Source organism: Hyaena hyaena, unplaced genomic scaffold, assembly GCF_003009895.1.
Source record: "Hyaena hyaena isolate Hyena2069 unplaced genomic scaffold, ASM300989v1 scaffold_1085, whole genome shotgun sequence".
NCBI classification, from domain to species: domain Eukaryota; kingdom Metazoa; phylum Chordata; class Mammalia; order Carnivora; family Hyaenidae; genus Hyaena; species Hyaena hyaena.
Window position 1 is genome coordinate 478307 of NW_024081718.1, and position 22952 is coordinate 501258.

The window sequence follows — 22952 nt, forward strand, 5'->3', positions numbered from 1 at the left end:
CCAAGAGGGTGCAAGCCAGTTTATTCCCTCTTGGAGGGTACAAACGTGAGCAGGAAACCCATGCCTTCTGTTCTTGCTTCAACTGTGCTTCAACCTCAGCTCATCTTAAAGCCATATGAATCATCTTTTGCTACCAGGTAATGAAGAAGGAAAAAAAAATCCAAGCTCAGCTTGTAAAGGGATTGACCTGGTATATGAGTTCAAGCAAAAAATGAACACTAGCTGGACTATAACCTCACACATTAGTTGCTGTAAAATGAACTTGTGAAAAAATTTGACCAAAAAGCTCCCAAACATCTTCAGGAGGTGCAAGTGTTATCTATTTTGTGTGGAAAAAGAAGTAGCCTGACTTAAATGCAGTGGGGAATGCCTTGGTTGGAAACCTGAGAGGAGACAAATCAGAAGAACAGAGATAAAAAGGTCTGGGGTAGAAGATCATAGAGGTACAAATGCAAATGGGAGAATAAAGATTTTTGTGCCATATGTTAATGCCTATCAGAAATAACTTTTCATGGAAGAGGTACCGATCAACCACACAGACAAAGTCACTCAACTGGTTGAAATAATTCTGCTTTTGTCATTGACCATCCTATTGCTGGTACAATTGTATGAACAAAGTGACCATATTGGCAGAGACAGAGATTATGTATAGACAAATAGGCAAAAGGTCTTGCTTACTTGTGGCTGATAGAGCTACCAGGGCTGGCAAAGCTTCAATCTGCTAACAGAGATCGATGATGTGTCCTGATAAGGTACCATTCCTTGGTAACAACTAGTCAGTTGGTGGAAAGTTGCCTGTATTGGACCCCTTTCCTTTTCAGGTCATGAGACCTCATTTTACAGTAAAGGAGACATGAGAATGGGCTGATGATCATTCTGTTTACTGTCATATTACCCCCTATGCCGCCCAAAATCTGCCTGCTAGAGTATTGGAATAGCCTGTCAAACAAATAATCAAAATCCTAGCTCAGAGGAGAAACATGAGCTTAAAATACCATTATCCATAGACACCGGTCTGGCTCAGTCAGAAGAGTATGTGACTCTTGATCATGTGGTCATGTGTTTAATCCCCATGTTGGGTATAAAGATTACTAAATAAAATAAAATAAAAAATTTTGAAATGTCGTCATCACCATTCCAGTATATAGTATATACCTGGAATTAAAGACCATTAAACTGTGCTCTGTCTCCAACACAAAGAATATATAGGTCATAGAACCAATAGTAGAAGTAAGAGTAGCATAATTTACCTTCATTCTCAGTGAGTGAATTGGGGAATTTGTGTTTCCCAATCTTATAACTCTGGGTTAGAGATGCTATTATGCAAAAGCAGAGCTAACTTGGCACCCATACCCCACAGCATGAGTGCTATTAAACTATAAGCTAATGCTGCCATCTGGGTATTTCAGGCTTCCTGAATCTATGGACCAGTAAAGCTGGAAGGCAGTCACTATCTTGGCAGAAGCAATAATTGTTATCAGGATACTTTTCCACAATGAAGTCAGGAAAGAATATATGTGGAACCAGTTAATCCACTTGGGTGACTCTTAAATGACACTTAAATAATGTACTTCCTCATTTAATTTTGACTGGCAGGTGCCTGAAAACAGCAAAGATACCAGGGGCTCAGATTCCTCAGAAATAAGTGTCAAAGTCATGCTGCTAGATAAGGCATCAAGACAACAGAGGATGGACATTCTGACCACATATAAAGAAATGAAGCTGGACAGTGCAAGGATCGGGGGTTGTAGTGGATACAAGAGTTTTTCATCTGGATCCTCTTTCAGGAAAGATTTGTAGCTCCAGATGGATAGAGTGCTGACAGAGATATCCTTCACCTGTCAATAATTAGGCATCATCTCAGTGGCAAAGAACAGCTTTCTCCTCCACCTCACCAGTCACTACAAGTCCCCAACCCTCTGTCACATCACACCTTTGCTGAGTGGTCCAGATCTAATAGATGTGGTTATAAAGGCCCACCCATTTCTTCCCAACATGGAGCAATTCTGATAGTCCATTTCAGCTCCAAAGTTCCCCATGATCTTGGAAAAAAATTATTGTTGGGTTTGCATTACAGATTGATTTATCTAACCAACCCTGCTTTCTCTTCACAAATGCTGATCTTAAAAGATATTCCCTGCAAACTTACTCCACCTGGGAATCTGCTTCTGAGAGAGACCAACATACTACAGTGATATAACTGAGAAACCATACAATTTGTAGTCAGAGAGCTGAGTTTATAATCCAATAGCTCCATATCTGTAGACAAGTTACTTAACTCTGTAGACCTTAATTTCTACATATCCTCCTCTCTTTCATATAGCTTTTCCTTAAACAAAACAATAGATCTAATCTGTACATTATGGTATGGGAAGGATTGTCTAGTGTATCTCATATTTTGGATTAAATCTCAAGTACTGCACTTATGTTCAAGTATATGAAAACATCCTCTTTAAATGTGTTTACATATACACAACTGTACAAGAGTTTAACTAATTTCTTATGTTCAATATAACTGTTGTAATATTTTTAAAGCATTCATATAAAGTGGTTATGGTTTGAGTCTACCTCTCTCATGACTGTGTGGTGCAGAAGAAACTTCTCTTTATCTTGCCAGTAAATTGATTTACACATAAGCTAAGATAGGAAAGAAAAAAAATGAATGGAAGTATTTACAATTCAAATACTATCACCCAAATGCATGTTAAAATAGATGACTTCTGGGTAGTGTTAATGAACCAAAACTAATTCAGTTCACAAGTTGAAAGATTGGAATACTCATACATCAATTATGGATGAGTTGTACATTTCAAGCTAAGTTGTTTCATTACCAGTTACCAGACAAAAGCTAGTATTATCTTTTAGCTAGACTAAATTGCCTTTCATTATCCTCAAAGTATCTAGACATGCAAATAACTTTTAGTTTCAGGGCATAATCATCCTTAAAGTATTTTGTTTTTAAGTGTATCTTCCTTTGAACTAATGCCAGCTTTGTCTATATCACTCCCTTGTTGACTAATCAAATGACATTTACTGCTGTTGAGTGTTTTGTTTTATTTTTTTATCTTTCTATTATTATTTAACTTTTATATACTTAGTACTTACCTTGCTGGCAAAATTGTAGATATATTGAAGGCAAAGTCAGAGATTTATATTTCCTTGATTTTAATGCTATATACGGTAACACAATATTTTTAAAAAATTCTTTATTTTGTTATTACTCATAATGAGTTGAGATATCTGTCTTCAACTTCTTAAGTAGAACATATCTTACATGATTAATCAGATTTTAGACCATAGAGGCAATAAATGAGAGCATAAACTGCCAATTAGGAACCGTAAAATCAATTGACTCTCTTATGAGTAAACCTGTTTCAAAAATTCAAGTTAATATAGGATGTTTCTTATCAGGAGGTACTTCAGTAATACAATTGAGGGCCCAATATTATAACTGAAAAATGGAAAAGACATAAAATTCCACAAATATTGGGGAAAAATATTTTTATTTAAAAGCCACAATTAGAGTATTTGTCAAATTTCAGATATTCAGGCCACTGAGCAAAAACTAGGTAAGCCTTAAAAGCAAAAATAAGCAGAATGAGTTCTGAAATAAATTATAGTAATAAATTAAAGCACTTGACTTTTAAAGAATAATTTAGCCTTCAAATTACATTTAAGTTAAAAAATTCAATTCTGACTTTTCTTAAGAAAAAAATGTTATTCCTGTGTGGAATATTAACTGTCTATTAAGTAAAACAAAACAGTATAAAACAAAATTGATCTTTGAAAAAATGGATTCTGGATATGCTACTGATAAATATGATCATTTTTAAAACATTCATTTCAAAACTGGGACTTTAACCATTCATTCCATTATAGCTGTTAGCATTGTGTGTTTATTGATTGATGAGAACATACCTTCAAATATATTCCATTTACATCTGATTATTAAAAACATAGGCTTCTGCTTATGGGTTTTCATTTTTGTTTTTCCCTGAAATGGCTCATGTTGAATACATTTTAGTTTTAAAACACTGCTGTGATCCTATCACTGTATGTATCATAATTTGGTAGGTTACAGTGAATAAACAAATCAATGAAATGAAGGCTATATGACTACTACCTAGAAGGCAATATTAGCATCTTGGTATAAAAATTTTATTTCAACTTTTTAGAAGTATTATTACCTACTATGTACAATAATATCTAAAAGTGAAAAATTTGAAAAAAATTATATTGCATTAGAAGTTATTGCATTATCTCATAAACTGTAAAGGAACTGAGGAGAAAAGAAAGGGATATTTTTATCTGAAATATATATACAAATATAGTGATACAAGACGTGTACATTAGAGCACTGAGCAGATACAGGCACAGTGAATTGTCATCAAAAGCTACTTACATAACAAAGAACAGTCAGGTCATTAATGTGACCACTTTATATTCAAGTTTACACAAGTGGGATTTTATGAGGTATTCATTGAAAATTAAATGGGAATATAATTGGATTATACAACCATTAAGAGAAGAGGTCTTTCCAGACAATGACACATACATTCCTTCAAAAGGTGGCTCCTCAAATCAGCATTTATAACAGGAGAAAGTGGCCAGATTTAAAGTGATCTGAGGAAGGTAGAAACTTTGATTAGCTTTATTTTTTGTAGGACTGTGATTTTGAAAAAAGAATAAGCACTAAGTATGTAACTTCTAAAACAGTAAGGGGAGGGGGAGAGAATTCAGTAAAAGAAAGTTAAAGAAAACAGATAAATTCATGATAAATAAAAAGTAGAAGATAAGATAATTCAAATATATAATCTATATTAATAATGTTTAAAAGGCTTGAAAAACAATTGACAAACTGGCTTAAAAGATATATATCTATGCTACCTAGTTCTAGCAATTATAGAATTCATTTCCTTCTCAAACACACATTTATGAGAAAGTAAAACAATCTGTAGGCTTTAAGATAAATCTGAAAATCTTTCAAAAAATGAATCATATAGACTATGTTCTTTTATTCTGTTGTGACTATTTTTTAAATGAAATAAGAAGAGATAAAAGAAATCAAAACAATTTGTATAAGGACATGATGAACTTGTGGCTAGTCTCTGATATAGAGCTATGCTAATCCCCAGGGGCTCCTAGAAGTCTGCTACTGACCTCTGGCTGAAGTAAAGATAAGATAAAATGTACTAGCTAGTGATTAAGCCCATAATTTCCCTGGAGTCACTCTCTACTAACCTGTCTCTATTTACTGAAAATGTATAGACTGATTCTTTACACCGAGTTTAACCAGTTCCCCAGCCTAGTTTTAGGACCTGAGGTACAGAAGACCCTCTTTGGCTTTGCACCATAGCTCCTTGGAGGCTAAGGTATCTTTCTGTGCACCTTTTTGGTTAACAATCTGAAGATAAAGCATCCTGTGCAACTGAGAAAGGATGCTGGGAACTGCGCCTCGAAGTTTCTGGACCTCTCTCTGTTTACCTACTATATGGTACATTTAATAAAAACCTATGTGAGTATGTTTAGTAAAGTAGTACAGGTCCTGTCATGATCCCACTCTTACTGTAGCAGCTGGTATTGTGAGCACAATTATATGAAGGAGGTTTATGGGAATCTACTAATTCAGCTCCCACAAATGAGGTCAAGTGAAGGGAAAAGGTTAGCATTATTCATGAAAAAAAAAAGGAAACAGTAAAAATAAAAAGGATGAAGAAAATATTTGGACAATTAAACTGAATGGAAATGTTCAGATAATTCATTAAAAATTACCCAAATAAAGAAGGTGACAGATGGAGTAGCTGCTAACATTTTATTTATGTATTTTTAATTTTTTAAATGTTTATTTTTGAGAGAGAGAGAGACAGAGCATGAGTTGGGGAGGGACAAAGAGAGAGGGACACAGAATCTGAAGGAGGCTCCAGGCTCTGAGTTGTCAGCACAGAGCCCAATGCAGGGCTCAAACTCACGAACTGTGAAGTCATGACCTGAACCGTGAGATCATGACCTGAGCCGAAGTCCAACGCTTAACCGACTGAGCCACCCAGGAACCCGCTAATGGGTTGCTATAAATGAATAGATTATCTGGCTACTCCATCAAGCCCTCAAATCAAACTAGAAAAGGACCCTATTAGATTCTTTCAAATTGCCCTAGGTTTTATGAATATTAATAATCTGATAATGACACAAATAAAAATCTACAGCCCCTGGGACCAATGCTGATTAAAAATGTGTGAGATTAAGGAGAGAGCTATGATTCAAAGAAATATAATAGCCATGTTTTGTGTGCAAACTCTAACAGGGAAATCATGATCATCTGTATAGAGTTAAGAAAAGTCACCCAGGGAAGTGAAGATACATCTACAGGGATTGCTGGATATCAGTGCACAACATGTTGTCACAACCTAAATATACTGACAAAAGTTAAAGGTCAATATAACTAAATTAGAGAGATATTATTATGGTTATGATATGATTATGAAGGTTTACAAGTGAAAGTATGTCTCAGAAAAGGAATTTATTTTATTTTTCATGTTTATTTATTTTTGAGAGAAAGAGAGACAGAGAGCATGAGTGAGGGAGGGACAGAGAGAGCCATACAGAATCTGAAACAGGCTCCAAGCTTTGAGCTGTCAGCATAGAGCCGGATGCGGGGCTTGAACCCATGAGCCGAGAGATCATGACCTGAGCGGAAGTCGGTGCTTAACCAACTGAGCCACCCAAGGATCCCAAGAAATTTCTTTTAAAAACCTATGAATAATTGCTTCAGCCTACCAGTGTGCTTATTGAGATACTGTGTAAGAATGAGAAGCCAAACCACTGAGGAACAGAACCTCACACAAACCTACACATCATGTTTAAAATGGGCATTAAGATTGAAAACTTTAGAATTAAAGACTAATTAGATTTAATTTTAAAAAATGTAGAATACATGGAGGCATCAAGAAATTTTAAATTTAATTAAGAATATGTTAGACATCAATATATTTGTGCCTATAAATTCTTTAACAGTATATTATGGGGTGTGAGAAAAGCTAATGACCACTGGTGATTGATTGACAATTATAGAGATCCTAATAAAGTAATAGCCCCATTGCATCAATTATACCCAATATATTATTAAGACTTTAAGTTGTGCAGCTAGTTGCAGAATATTGGTATTCTGTGATCTATGTGGCAACTGCTTTTTAAAAAATTTCTATTTCTGGGGAAAATTCAAAATAATGTGCATCCATGGGGGACTGACTCCAGTAGATATTTACTGTGCTCCTGTATGGATATTTAAATTTTTCCATTTGTCATAACCTAGTAAAGATAGACTTAGATTTTATTCAACTGGGAAGTACATTTTAAAAACAATTGTAATGATAATATAATGTTGATGTTCCATTCAGAATATTAATCAAACACTGAATTTCAGATTCTGGTTGATCTGATGACCACCAGAGAGGTCCATCAAAAAATGTTTAATGGGTTTGTAATGAATTCATCTTTTAAATTTTCATCAAATTACAAATAGCAGAGAATTCCCTTAACCTGGTGAAAGTTATATACAAAACTTTAAAAGAAATCACATAAAAGAGTCACAAATTTCAATAAAAGACTGGACAAAGACTAAGGTGACTTCTAAATCCCAATTATTTCACATTGAACTTGACAGAAACACAAGGAAAAATATCTTAACGGGACACAGCACATAGTTATTTGTGGACTCTATCTCCAGGAAAACCAAAGAGAATCTATAAAGTATTAGAACTAACAAGAACATTCAGCAGATTTATTGTATAAGATCAGCAATTAGCAAATAACTAAAAAAATGTGGTAGTAAAAATTGTCTATTCACAGTTCCAACATAAGCTAAAATATTTAGGAGGAAATAGTTGGCACACATGTGCAAGTTCTTTATGAAATAAAAGATTATTAAGTGTTGCAGAACAAAAGAAGTTCTGAATAAATCAAAGTGTATAACAAGCTCATGAATGGCAGATTTTATAAGGCAAATAAGTTATTATCTCCACATTTATCAGTGTGATGCAATTAGAATGAAAACCTCAAAAGGGATGCCTTGTGAATCTTAGACAAACATCCTAAACTTCATGAGAATGACCGAAAATAGCAAGACAATTCTGGGGTGAAGAGTAAAAAAGAAGAATAAAACTTTCCTTTTTGTCAGATATCACAGATTGTTATAAATGTGATTAAGGATTAGAAAGAAAACACAGATGTGGAATAGAATAGAAATCTAGAAATAGGCCCAAGCAAATATAGGATTTTGGTAGACAGAACCTTACAAATCAGTGGGTTAGGGTAACACTATTAGGTAAGTGATATTAAAATGATCATCTTTGCACAAAAGATGGACAAAACATTTGGTCCTTATATTACGTAAAAGTAATTCCAGATGGAGGAAATAACTTGGTAAAAATACAACTTAAAGTATTACAATAGAATGTAGGAGAATATGCCCCATATATGGTAGTGAAAGATTTCTTAAATCCAATACATAAATAAATCTTATAAAATGAAGTTTGGTTAATGTGATTATATCAAAACTATGAACTTCTACATGACTAAAGTCACCATTAAAAAAGTCAGAAAGTAAGCTGAGGCTGACTAAGAAACAATACTGCCACTCTGTAGCAGATACATGATTTTTATCCATTAGCATTTTTGAGTTCAATAAGAAAAAAACATATAAGTCCCAATAGGAAAAAAAAATGAAAAGATTTAATGAAAAGCAATTCACTGAAGAGTATTTCATGAGTCCAATAAAAATATTAAAATAAGTCCCAAATATTTTTGACTATTCTGAGAAGTGTCAGTTTACAAAGAAAATGATATTTCTTACTTATACGATCAAATTCTTTAAAAATTTGATAATATCACATATTGGAAAGAGTTTGGGGCAAATTGTCATACATATTTATGAGAGTATAAAATTTTAAAATTATTTGGAGAAAAATCTGGTAATAGCCAGTTGTGAATTAATTCTATTTCTTTTGAATCAGCCATTCTATTGTACATATAAACTATTGTAAACATTGGTGCACAGGTGCACTAAACATATGTACAAAGATTTCCATTTTAGTTCTTTATGTAATAGAAAATAATTGGAAATAATTTTATATGTCCATCAACAAATGTAAGAGATAAGATGTGTTATCTACTCTATGGTGCATTGCTATATATTGAAGAAAAGGCATAAATTAACTACATAGCATGTAATGATATAATAGGCAAAATGATGAAGAAAGGAAATTGCAATATTATGCTCAATATTTAAATGAAACTCACATAAGGCAATATTATATATTGCACCCCCCCCACACACACACATCAAGAGATATACTGTACATTTATACAATGTGTGTTAAGCATTGCTTCTAGCACAACAGGGTACAAGGGAAGAGGAACACTCTAACTTTAGCTTTATCTACTATGTTTTATTTCATTAAAATAGACTTAGAACAAATATGAGGAAATGTGGCAAATACAGAAGAGCAAAAGGAAGAAGTAAATATTATTCAACCCTCCACCATCAAAAGAGTACTAAGTACCACCAAGACGATTGAAACTCGTGAACATTATTTCAGAGTTTTGTTGTTGTTGCTGTTACTTTTTTAATCTGAAAAGAAAAGGAAAATTAAAACTCTTGAAGTTATGGTAAACTATATAAAGTGAGACCCTACAGGGAAAAATATTTAAAATATACCTTATTATTATGATTCTGAATCTCTTTGCCATCAAAATCCTCTCATTATATACCTTCTTGTATGCAGCTGTTTTCCTAGGCCGACAACGTGCCGAAGACTATAGCACATTGAGTGCTGTGTCATATGATTCCAGCCTTTTTTTTCTATCACTGATCCAAAGTACCAGTATTCCTCACAACATAGCTGAGAAGATTCTACCTTAAATATTTTTAGCATTTTCTTTTAAGAATTGAAAAGAGAAATAGATTTTTTAACTTCTTTGTTCAGAGTATTTGTATAATTCAGTTTAAGCCTCACTGGTGATGAGTTGATAACTATTTTATGTTTGTTGAACATAATTTCTAACATACCCATGTATTGACTTCTTCAATCATGTGGTAGTGAATGAGATCTAATTACAAACTTCTGGCAGCAAATAAATTGTATGATTGATTTTTCTGATAAAAGAATAAACTATTTTGAACTTTTGAATCCACAAATCCATGGTTATGAAAAAACAGCAGGCAATATATGGTTCCAAGCAGAGTTTATGAAACATGAGTGAGGGAGGTTTGTTCTATTTTCACACTCAGAAATGTGCCTTACTATTACACCCAATAAAAAGGAAAAGATTTCAGTTTGCTTTGATGGCACATAATGGCTTTAATCGACCACATTTAAAACAACAACAACTCTTTAAGGCTGAACAAATGGGAGTACACCACACCCCCCTATACTCTCCAGATATAAATCACTTATAATTAACTTGTCGGTGAACAAAATACTTTTATATATGATCCTAATGTTTCTTTGAAATTAAAGAATCACCTGAAAATAAAGGCACTGCAGCTGCTTGAGTTCATGGTCGTGTGTGTGTGTGTGTAAAAATATAATATATATATATTGTATATATAATTCTTAAAACAAAATGCTAAAATTATTTAAGGCAGAATCTTCTCATCTATGTTGTGAGAAACACTCATATTTGGATCAGTGGTAGAGGAAAATCAATGAAATGGTATGACATAGTAATCCATATGCTGTAATCTGTAAAACTTTGTTGGCCTAAAAAAACAAGTTTTGCGTGTGTGTGTGTGTGTGAGTGTGAGTATACACACATTTTTTTATTGTTGCCCTTGTTGCTGTTTTCTGAAACACACTGTAATCTTGCTTCCTGGAAGTCATTTGAATAATTTTTCTACTTTGAAGTATTTTGGTCTTCAACGAACTTTCAGTGAGTATTCTTATATTCATAATTGGGTAATAGTTACTTCTTCAGTTTACTTAATATTAGTGCCATAATATTGATATTTCCATGTCTATGCAGATATAAGTAAAAATATGAAGTAAAATATAAGCATAAACATATAAGCAAAACATAAGCAATCAACATAAAAGTTGATTGTAGGTAACAATCAAACACTACTTCACTGCATTTAGGTTTACATTATAGATAGAAAATAATATCTGTAGAGAATAGTTCACAGAATGTCTTATACTAGCACTTGTCCAGGGAACTTCTTAGAAGCGTATTTGTTTATGAAAAATAAAATTAATATTATATGCAAGACTATATTAATGCATAATTTAGCAAATATTTGAGAATCTATGATATCATCACATCTGTTATGCTTTGCCATGTTAAAAAGTATAAAAGATATGATTTCTGGCCTTGAGATCTAAATGTTTTCTTTCTTTCTTTCCTTCTTCCTTTCTTTCTTTCTTGAAATGGAAGATTTTCACTACAAAGACAATGAGAAGGAAATACACATAATACCAAAAAAATAAAAATAAAAAGCAGCATGGCACAAATAAATATAACATAAATTTAGCAGGGGTCAAAATTGTTGGAGGATTATGAAAAACTGCATCTTAAACTTGTTTTTGTAATAAAGGGAAGGTTGGGATCAGCCAAGAAGAGGCATTCAGAAAGATGAGGACGTGGACATGTTATGGAAAATGTTTACTGTCCAAGTATGTCCTGAATTAAAACACTATCAGGAAAACTGAAGCACAGGTTAAGGAGGTTACCAAAACAAAACAAAACAAAACAAAACAAAACAAACACTAAAAAAGTAAAAAGAAAAAATGATAGAAGTGTTAAACTGAACAGTTATAAGAAAGCTTTGTGTGTGGGCCAAAGGGGGGACTGGAGGACAGGAAAAGGGAAGTGGAGACAGCAATATTTAAGCAATCGAGATGTGTTATTGAAAGGCATCAAGAGGAAGGTGTCTCTGGCAAGTAGTGAGCTAAAGGCTTTTAAACTAAAGGCTTCGAATCAGTAATTAAAAACCTCACATCAAAGATCGGGAACAGATAACTTCACTGGTGAATCCTATCAAATATTTATACCATTCCTTCTCAAACTCTTCCAAAAAATAGAAGAGGAAGAGACTCTTCCAAACTCAATTCATGAGGCCAGCATTACCCTGACACCAAAACCAGATAAGGATGTAACAAGAAAAGATTACAGGCCAATACCCCTGATGAACATAGGTACAAATATGCTCAATAAAATAATAGCAGATCAGGGTCACCTGAGTGGCTCTTGGGTAAGCATCTGACTCTTGGTTTCAGCCCAGGTCATGATCTCATGGTTCATGAATTCAAGCCCCATGGAGCCTAGTTGGGATTCTCTCTTTCTGTTTCTCTGCTATTCCCACCCCCACTTTGCTCATACACATGTGCACTCCCTCTCTCTCTTTCTATAAAAAAATAAACCTAAAAAATATTAGGAAATCAAATTCAACAATATATTATAAGGATCATACACTATGATAGGTGGGATTTATTCCAAGGATTCAAGAATATTTCAACATTTGCAAAGCAGTGTAATACACCCCATTAACAAAAGGAAGGATAAAAGTCATATGATCATCTCAATAGATGCAGAAAAAAACATTTGACAAAATTCAACATCTATTCATGATAAAAACTTGTAATAAATCAGGTACAGAGGGAGTATACCTCAACATAATAAAGGCCACATATGACATCCCCAGAGCTAATATCATAATCAATGGTGAAAAACTGAAGGGTTTTTTTTTGTAAGTTCAGAAAAAAAGGATACTCATTCTCAACACTTTTATTCAGCGAGGTATTGGAAGTCTTAGCCAGAGCAACCAGACAAGAAAACAAAAAAGGCCTCTGATTGGAAAGGAAGAAGTAAAACTATAACTATTTGCAGATGACATGTTATATAGAGAAAATCTTAAGACTTCATCAAAATATGTTAGAACTAATAGACAAACTTGAAAAAGTTGTAGGATAAAAAATTAATACACAAAAATCTGTGGCATTTCTATACACTATGAAATTTAGGAAAGAGAAATTAAGAAAGTAATCCCATTTGCAATTGCATCAAAAAGAATAAAATACCTAGAAATAAATGTAAACAAAGGATGTAAAAGATGTATATTGAAAACCACAAGAAACTAATGCAAGATATTGAAGAAGACACAAATAAATGGAAAGATAGTCTATTCTCATGGATTATAAGAGTTAACATTGTTAAAATGTCCATACTACCTAAAACAATCTACAGGATCTGTGAAATTCATCTCAAAATTCCAATGATTTTTTCACAGAAACAGAAAAAACAATCCTGAAATTTATATGGAACCATTAAAAAATTCTTGAATAACCTAGGGCATCTTGAGAAGGAAGACCAAAGCTGGAGGCATCATGTGCCTAGATTTCAAACTATGTTACAAAGCTATAGTAATTAAAACAGTATGCTGTTGACATAAAAACAGACATGTAGACTAATGGAACAGAATAGAGAGCCCAGAAGTAAGGCCACACATATATAACAACTAATTTATGACAAAAGAGCCAAGAACATAGGATGAGGAAAGGACAATCTCTTCAACAAATGCTGTTGGGAAAATTGGACAGTGACATACAAAAGAATGGAACTGGCCCACCATCTTACACCATATGTAAAAATTGACTCAAAATAGATTAAACACTTGAACACAAGCATGATATCAAGCTCTGAGAAGGAAACATAAACAGTAAGCTCCTGATGATGACTTTTTGAATCTGACACCAAAACCAAAAATTAATAAGTGGGACTGCATCAAACCAGAAAGCTCTGCATAGCAAAAGAAACCATCAATAAAATGAAAAGACGACCTACTGTCTGGAAGAAAATATTTGCAAATGGTGTATCTGATAATGGACTAAATCCAAAATATACTTAAAACTCATACAGCTCAATAGAAAAAAAAAAAAATTAAAAAATGGGCAGAAGATCTGAATGGGGATTTTTTTCAAAGAAGACATACAGATGACCAACAGGTACATGAAAAGATTCTCTGTGTCATTAATCATGAGGGAAATGTGAATAAAAATCACAATGAGATATCACCTCACACCTCTTAGAATGGCTATTACCAAAAAACCCCCAGAAATAATAAGTGTTAGCAAGGATGTAGGGAAAAGGGAATCCTTGTACACTGTTGATGTGACAATGTATATTGGTACAGCCACTAGGGAAACCAGTGTGGAGGGAAACCGGTGTGGAGGGTCCTCAAAAAACTAACCTTCGATCTAACATATGATCCAGCAATTCTACTTCTGGGTATTTATGTGAAGATAATAAAAACAATTAACTCAAAAGGATATATGTGTTTTATATCCATCGCAATATTATTTATTGTAGCAAAGATATTGGAAACAACCTAAGTATTCATCACTGGATGAAAGGATAAAGAAATTGCAGTGCATATGTACATATTTTAACCATAAAAAGAATGAAATCAGGCACCTGGGTGGTTCAGTTGGTTAAATGTCCAACTTCAGCTCAGGTCATGATCTCACAGCCTGTGAGTTTGAGCCCTGCATAGGCATCTGTGCTGACAGCTCAGAGCCTGGAGCCTGCTTTGGATTCCTGTGTCTCCCTCTCTCTCTGCCCCTCCCTTATTTGTGCTCTGTCTGTCTCCTTCTGTATCTTTCTCTCTCTCTCTCCCAAAAATAAATAAACATTAAAAAAATTTTTTTAAACGCAATCTTATCATTTACAACAGTATGGATGGACCTTGAGGGTATTATGTGAAGTGAAATAAGTCAGACAGGAAAAAGATAAGTACTGTCTGATCTCTATTATATGTGGAATCTAAAAATAAATAAATAAACAAAAACCAAGCTCACAAATTCAGAGAGCAGATTGGTGGTTCCCAGAGATATGGGTTGGGGTAGAGGGTAAAAAATGGGTGAACTGTTTTTGTACGTTTTTTTTAGTTTAAATAAATTGTTGAGAGAAAGAGAGAGAGAGAGAGAAGGGAGAGAGAGATGTAGCAGAGCTCTAAAAGTGGACAAAATTTCAGCCTCAGAATGTTTTTTATACAAAGTGAGGACCCTAATTAAGGTTACAATTCTAAAACATAGGACAAGGAAATTTGGGTCAGATTGTTTAAAGAAGATTGACCAAATTTCATTCCGTTAATGGAAAGGTATTCCTTGGCAGATTAGTATGGCAATGTCTTAAAAGAAGGATTCAAAGGGAAAGAAACTCTGTTTTAAAATAATCTTATGCTGGGGGCTCCTGGGTGGCTTAGTCGGTTAAGCGTCCGACTTTCGCTTAGGTCATGATCTCGCGGTTCGTGGGTTCCAGCCCCGCGTCGGGCTCTGTGCTGACTGCCAGCTCAGAGCCTGGAGCTTGTTTCAGTCTGTGACTCCCTCTCTCTCTGACCCTCCCCTGCTCATGCTGTCTCTCTCTCTCTCTCTCTCCTAGAAATAAATAAAACATTAAAAAAAATAAATAAAATAAAATAATCTTATGCTGTAATCCAGATATGAGGTGCTCATAAATATCAGGACAATGGTAAAGTTCAAATAAACCAAGACAGCCATATTTCTTATTTAATAAAGTTTACCGAATATTTGATAATAATATTTTGAAATTCTCTGTCAGAACTCTAAATCTGTAACCAGTTAAGTCCATTAAATCCAGTGTTTCTCTATTTTGATTAAAATGTTTACCTTCTGCTTTTATTCCTCTCTGTGATTATTCAAGATTTTTGTTGTTTTTGGGTCATTCAGTCCTGCAGGCAACAATTCTGTTCAATTATTTTGCGTTCTGTTGTTGAAATTACCTTTTTTTCAGTAATGATGCTTGTCTGAGATGTGAAACATCCAGATGCTATAATGATGAACAGCATTTAAGAATCTGAATAAACAAACTTATCTTAGGGCTATCAATTTTTCTTTTTGAAGCTCCCTGAAACATTTCTTAATGTATCACCCTTTGTTAACAACTTCATCATGTTTCTAATTAATAATGTCCCCTTCTGGGCCAAGAAGTATGCAAACTAAGTGTTTCTGTGGTTAGGGAAGGAAGTATAGAGAATGTTCCTGCAACTTTGATTTCTAGGTATCAGGAAGAAAAGCCTGAAGTAAACACCATGTCCTATATGCTTCTCATGTAAGGTAAATATTGATAAAGAATGTTTGCAACAGAAAATAGTATCTAGGTTTCTCTTTACACTTATACTCATCATATAAATTTCACTCACCTTCTGCACATTTTTAAAACTAATTCCTCATTCCAGACCTTTCATCTTCTGCCTTTGGCATTTGTTTGTCTCCATGATTGACTTATAAACTAATGACTGTTATCTTGTAAAGAGTTACTGCAGTTGGAACCAACCTTGAGTCTCCCATTTAACTCGTCCAATCTGTCTCTTTTTAACTGTTGGGACCCTGCATTTTATTTCCTGACCCAGTAACCATTGGAACACGAATCTTCCTCCAGATTCAGAGACATCGATGTCAGGCAAGGGTGACCTCAAGCATCAGTGTATTAAAATAATACATATATGTTCCCCAATATTATTGCACTGGGACAAAGCACATTGAAACCAGACTTCCTGTGCTCAAGTTGATCAAATTTTGCCTTAGACCTCTCCTTTATCAAAGACTTGAAATAGCCGAATGAATTTCTTAAAGGAATGGTCCTTCTCACCTTCATCAACAAGCCAATATAGCTTCTGTGGCATTTTTGGAAATAATACAGGAGACTTTGTAATGTTATTTTCTAATATTATGCAGCTGAAAAATATGACACCATTATCCCCAGGTTCTAGTTAGTTTGTTCTTACATGTGTTGCAGTTTACTTGTACATTCTCCTCTATATAAATTATTATCTATTATTTTATTATAAATTTATTTAAATTTTAATTGTGATAAAATATACATAACATAAAATTTACCACCTAACTATGTTTAAATGTACAATTCAGTGGCATTAGATATATTCATTGTTTTGTTACTGTCCCTGTCATTCATCTTTTATATGGCAGAACTCTGTGTCTTTTAAATAATAACTCCTCACCCCAACCCCAGCCCTAGCTTCTAGCAACCACAATTCCACTTGCTGTTTCTAGGCATCTAGAACTCACTCTAAGCACTTCATATAAATGAAACCATGCAATTTTTGTCTTTTTGTCACTGTTTTATTTCACTTGGCTTACTGTCCTAAAGATTCATCCATGTTGTTGCATGTTTCAGAATTTCCTTCTTTTTCAAGGCTGAATAATATCCATTATATGTGTATACTGCATTTTGTTTATCTATTCAACTGCTGACCAACATGTGGTTGTTTCCAGCTTCAGGCTACTGCAAAATATCCTGTTTTTTTAAACATTTTTCTTATTTTTTCTTAAGCTTATTTATTTAGAGAAAGGGAGAGAGAGAATCCTAAGCAGGCTTTCGGCTGACAACACAGATGCAAGTCTCAATCTCATGGGCCATGAGACTTGAACTTAGATCAAGAGTCAGATGCTCAACCAACTGAGCCACCCAGGCGCCCCCCCAAAATGCTGTTATTAATATGCATGTATTTATCATAAATTTCTTGCTTCTGTAAGTAATTTTACAAATTAGATTTGAAGCAATACTTCAGTAAAATCACCCCATCACAAATAAAAATGATTTTGAGGGTAGGGATTTTTTTGAGTGGGAGAAGGTATTGATTTTGACAATTGGATAATTTAAGAAATACCAGAGTTAGTGGAAACTGGATTTAAAAGTGGAGTGAAACAGTTTGGGAGATGAATATTATGACAGATGGAAAAGCAAAGGCAAAATCCTTGATGTAGGTTGGAGGCAGTAAGAAATCCAGTGTCAATGGAACAGAATATGCAAGGGAAAAAGCATAAGAGGCCAACCAAAAAGGTGGTCATAAAGGGAGGCTTAGGCTATATGTTGGACTTCATTTTAAATGTGATAAGGCTATGTGAGGGCTTTGAGCACAGGAGATACACAACTTGATTTATATATTCTTAAAGATCACCCTGACTGCTGTGTGAAGAATAGTTTGGAAAAGGGTGGGGGTGGGGGGACAGAGATAGCAAAGGAAGACCAAGTTATGGGAGAAGTTTAGGCCAAAACAAGAAACAAAATACATAGTGGCTTAGACTCAGCTAGCAGTGATGTAGCTGGTGAGGGCTATAGGGTTTAGAACAGTGTTTTGAAAATAGAGCTGCTGGCTCTTGATCATGGGTTAGAAATGGGATATGAGAGGAAAAGAAAACTTGAAGGTGACTCCAAACTTTTTCTCAAAGTTTAGTTCTGAGCATCTCAGCTAATGATATCTCCTTTACAGAGATGTGAGAGACTCTGAGAAATGTGGATTTGTGGAGGCAAATCCTGAGTTTCACACTGGACGTGAAAGTCTGAGATGCATGTTCTTGCCCCATGTGGAAATGTGAGGTAGGCGACTGGACAAGTGAGTATGGCTTCAGAGGAGAATCTCAGGCTTAAATCACAAATCTGGGAGATGGCAACATAATAATCATTTCTTAAAAGATAAAACTGAGTGTCATGAAGGAAAAAAAAAAACAAACAGATAGAAAATGAAATCAATCTGTGTCCTGAGCCCTGGGTCACTCTGTTATTTGGAGATGGGGAAAAAGAAGATCTTCGAAAAATAAGATGAGGAGTGGCCAGTGAGGGAAAAGTACAGCTGGAATAATTAAGTGCTCCAGATGTAAGGAAGCAAGGTTTCTGTGACAGAGAAAGTGATCCAGTATTCTAAAAATGGTACTGAATTTTAGAAGAGAATGGAGCTGACAAGTAGATTTAGCAACATGGAGATCACTGGATCCCTTGATGAGAGTATTTTTAGTCGAACGAGACTAAGGAAGATGAATTCTAATTGAGGTAAGTTCGAGAAAAATGAGAGTTGAGACAGAACAATACTTTCAAGGCGTTTTGCCAGAAAGGGGGCAGAAGCTGTAGGGTTTATGGTCACAAGAGTTTTTTGTTTTGTTTTATAGGATGCACTATAGTATATTTTTATCCAGACAGGCATTTGATCCAACAGAGAGGAAAATATGAATGCTGCACGACAATGGAGGTGTAATTGTGGGAGCAAAATCCAAGAATGGGAGAGAAAGGAGAGAATACACTTACAGCAGTGGAGAAAATAACCATAAATGGAAACAGGGATATTTTACCCATTGTAACAGAGAGAAAGGAGTAGATATAAAACATAGTTAGAGATATATTGGTAGATTTTTAGTGAGAAAATGCATACATTCTCTTTTCACTGCTCTATTTGTTAAGTAAAAGAAGAGGCAAACCTGTTAGTTGGGATTGGGCTGTGTACGGGATTATGGAGGTTTAGGAAATATGCTAATAAAGGAAATAGGTAGAGTTTCCAGGCATGGCTGAGGGCCCTGCTAGAGGTTTGTGATCACAAATTGAAAGTGGGGACCTCTGTACATTGTATGTTTCTCTGCTATCTCCTCATTATAACTGCTCATTTAAGGTAAGGAGTAGACAGGAGTGAACAGGAGTGTGAGAGTATTAAAAGACAATAAAAATGTAGTAGCCTTCATGGATTAAATTTTCACACATTTTTTATTTATTTAGTCCCCATAGTCACTGTTTCATCCTTGATGCCAATTACCCAGTTATGGATGTGAAAGCACAGAGAAATAATGACTGTCTTGTTTAGTTACAGTAACTGTGATAGCATGTCTGGTGATCCTAAACAGATTATGCACTGTATAAATACAGGTGTGCATACATACCTACGTTTATTATAGCAATTCAATATTCAAACAAAGGCAAATATTACATAAATGAATATAAAATTCAGGGACAGTAATTTTAAAGATGTGTGAGCTTTGGACCTTTTAAAATAAGAATAAACATGTTGAAAGTATATGACAATTGTTCTTTGTAATAGATCTACTATTTTTGTCTATTCCCAACATAAATTCACCAACTAAAGCTCCCTGAGCCTTCTCCTAAAAGGGTAAAATTTGCAAACAAATAGTCTTCCGGGACAATGTTTCTTTTAAATGATTGGCTGCACATGGCCAGCTGTTCCTCGACTTTACCCCAGAGTTCCTTAAAACCCTCAGGATGATACCATCTGGTCCTGGTGATTAATCCACATTTACTTTGTCAATTTTGTGAAACCATCCTGAGTATTGACCAGTATTTGATCTTGTCTATCCAACCTGCTCATTTCCTGGAACAATCTGGATTTGGGAATTTCCCTAATACCCTAATTAAAGTCTAAAGCAAAGCTCTAAATCAGTTTATAAGGTATCACATTTTTATCCAAAGTCACCCAAAGATCCCGGCGTTGGTATCCTACATGGAGTTATGTATTAGATAACACTGAAATACTGTTTATTGGCTTTTAATTCTTGCATGAAGTTTTCTTTCCCCAACTTGCTTGTAGTTTACATCCATGAGCTTCACCTTTCTTCTCATTCTGTCCATCTTTGCACCTTTAGCACATTTGCCAAGAAGTCTAGTTTTTGCAGGTCCTTGGTATTTTTTATAGTTGGCATATATTTCTGCTGTTCTCATTAAGGTATATGTCAATATTCTCCAGATATTTTGTACATGTTGATTGAAAAATAACCCCATACTTTTTTTTTTACAGCTTTCTTCCCCTTTTCCACTTAGGTGTTGAATTGAATTTTCACAATAACTATCACTTAAGATATTAGGAACAATTTTTATTAACGGGGATTTTTTTATTCCTTTCTCTAAATGCCTGAAACTCCTGACATTGTCAGTTGTTTGCTTAGATGCATGCTCTGTTGGGAAAATATGGAAGCGATGATTGAGCTCCTTGTATAACATCAAAAGAATGACAGAGAAGCTTCTGTATAGAGAGGGCCCCATATCTTTTCTGAAATTCCATTGAAAATTAATGGATTGCTGTTTTCTAAGTTGCCTTTACTCTGCTGGCAGATAGACTTGCTGGTGTTTTCCACACGACACCACAAAATATTCAATGCAGCAATAACCCAATAAAGCTCTTCACCTGAACAAAATCCAAAAGTCATTTTACTTTCAGCCATAGCCAAACCTTTATAAATATAGCAAAAATAAAACTTTAGTAATTGAGCAATTTCAATTCAGTATTCATCTGTTTAGAAGTGATTGCTTGCAGTGAGTCAACAACCAAATCTAATAAGTAAATGAAATTGGGAGACATTAATGAACACAAAGGAAGTGTTAGCTGTAGAGGAAACAGTGGAAACTATGATTTGCCACAGTATTCATTTCAGCCAGGTAAATAACTGCTTATTATACTCTCCCTAAGGGATCAATTAAAAGTGAGTCTCAGGTGATGAAATGTATTTTCAGCAATGGAGACAGACTCATTTTACTATCGCTCCTATTTTGTTTGCACATGTTTACCATTCATTAGCATAATAATATTTTTCAACATTACATACATTAAGTAATGCATGTAAAACCAAATGCAGAAAAAACACACACCAATTACATGCAGATATACACAAACACACAACCACCACACATGTATACTTTATGGCCTTGTATAGCAGACCTACCAGTGAATTTTCACCTTGGATCTATTGCTGACATGATGTACAGCTTTCGGCAAAGTATTTTAATGCATGACTTTTAGAAGTTTTTGGAAGCAGTTAAGATATTTCACCTGAGATCAATGCTACTGATTCAGTTATTAAACCACATTTGCAAATATTGAGATTTATGCTAGAAATGGATAAAAATTGATTTGGGTTTTCATAGTATACAGTTAATGGCACTTGGCTACCTGAGAGAATAGTCTGGACCATCTTTCTTTCTGTGGACTCGATAACAGACTCCACCCCATTGCCCTAGTTCTATTCCTCAAAATGAAAGTCTTCTGCCTTTTCATTTTGAAGCTAATACTCATTTCTGTTCAATCACTATTTGTTATAGCCTACTGCAACTCAGAAGTCCCCTCTACTTCCTGATTAAAATGTTTATTTTCACCTGGCTCCTGTGTCCTTGTGACTTCTGCACTCACATAGAAAATTTGTTACACCCTCCCAAATTTTTATACATATTTGACTCTGTTGCCAGAAGGCGCCATTTTACTGTATATTCCTCAGGTATTATTTATTGTGTTTGGCATCTGCTCTACTTTCACACCCAGAAAATATGCTTCACAATCCCTCTGGAACATTCTATCTCTCAAAATTATACCCTTTTCTTTGATTGTGACCTTTTTGGCCACGTAAGATTTTCCTCTCAACCTTAGTGTTCTATAAATAGTTGCTTTAATAGCACTGTAAATAGTGACTGAGACTCATTCCTCCCTCTAACCTTTTCTAGACTGAGAGTTTCTCTTTGGTCAAAGACCTTGTATTAGTCACCTGTATGTGTGCCTTAGAAGTGAGCATGGTGCTTTGATCTTGATAAGTACTCAATAAATTTGTGAAGTTCAACTGAATTGAGAGATGTTGAGAATTATGGAAGGAACTTATATTTCCAATGATAAATGCATATATTTATCACCTGTCCTTCCCCATATACCAGTGAAGTGATAAAATCATACTTTTTAAAGAATTAATATATGGCAGCTCCAGAAAATAAGAAAGAATTCCTCTAGCACATTAAAAATTTGAGGATATTTCTGTTTTTAATTTTAATTCCATGCAGTTAACACAGTGTTCTATTAGTTTCAGGTATACAAAATAATGATTCAGCAATTCCATATATTACTCAGCGCTCATCAAGATAAGTCCACTCAATCCCCTTACCTATTTCCCCCATCCCCTGCCCACTTCACCTCTAGTAATGCTCTATTTTCTATAGTTAAGAATCTGTTTTCTGGTTTATCTCTTTTTTTTTCCTTTGTCTATTTTGCTTCTTAAATTCCATATATGACTGAAATCATATGGCATTTGTCTTTCTCTGAGGGTCTTGTATCGCATAACATAATACTCTTTAACTCCATCCATGTTGTTGAATGAAATGGCAAGATTTCA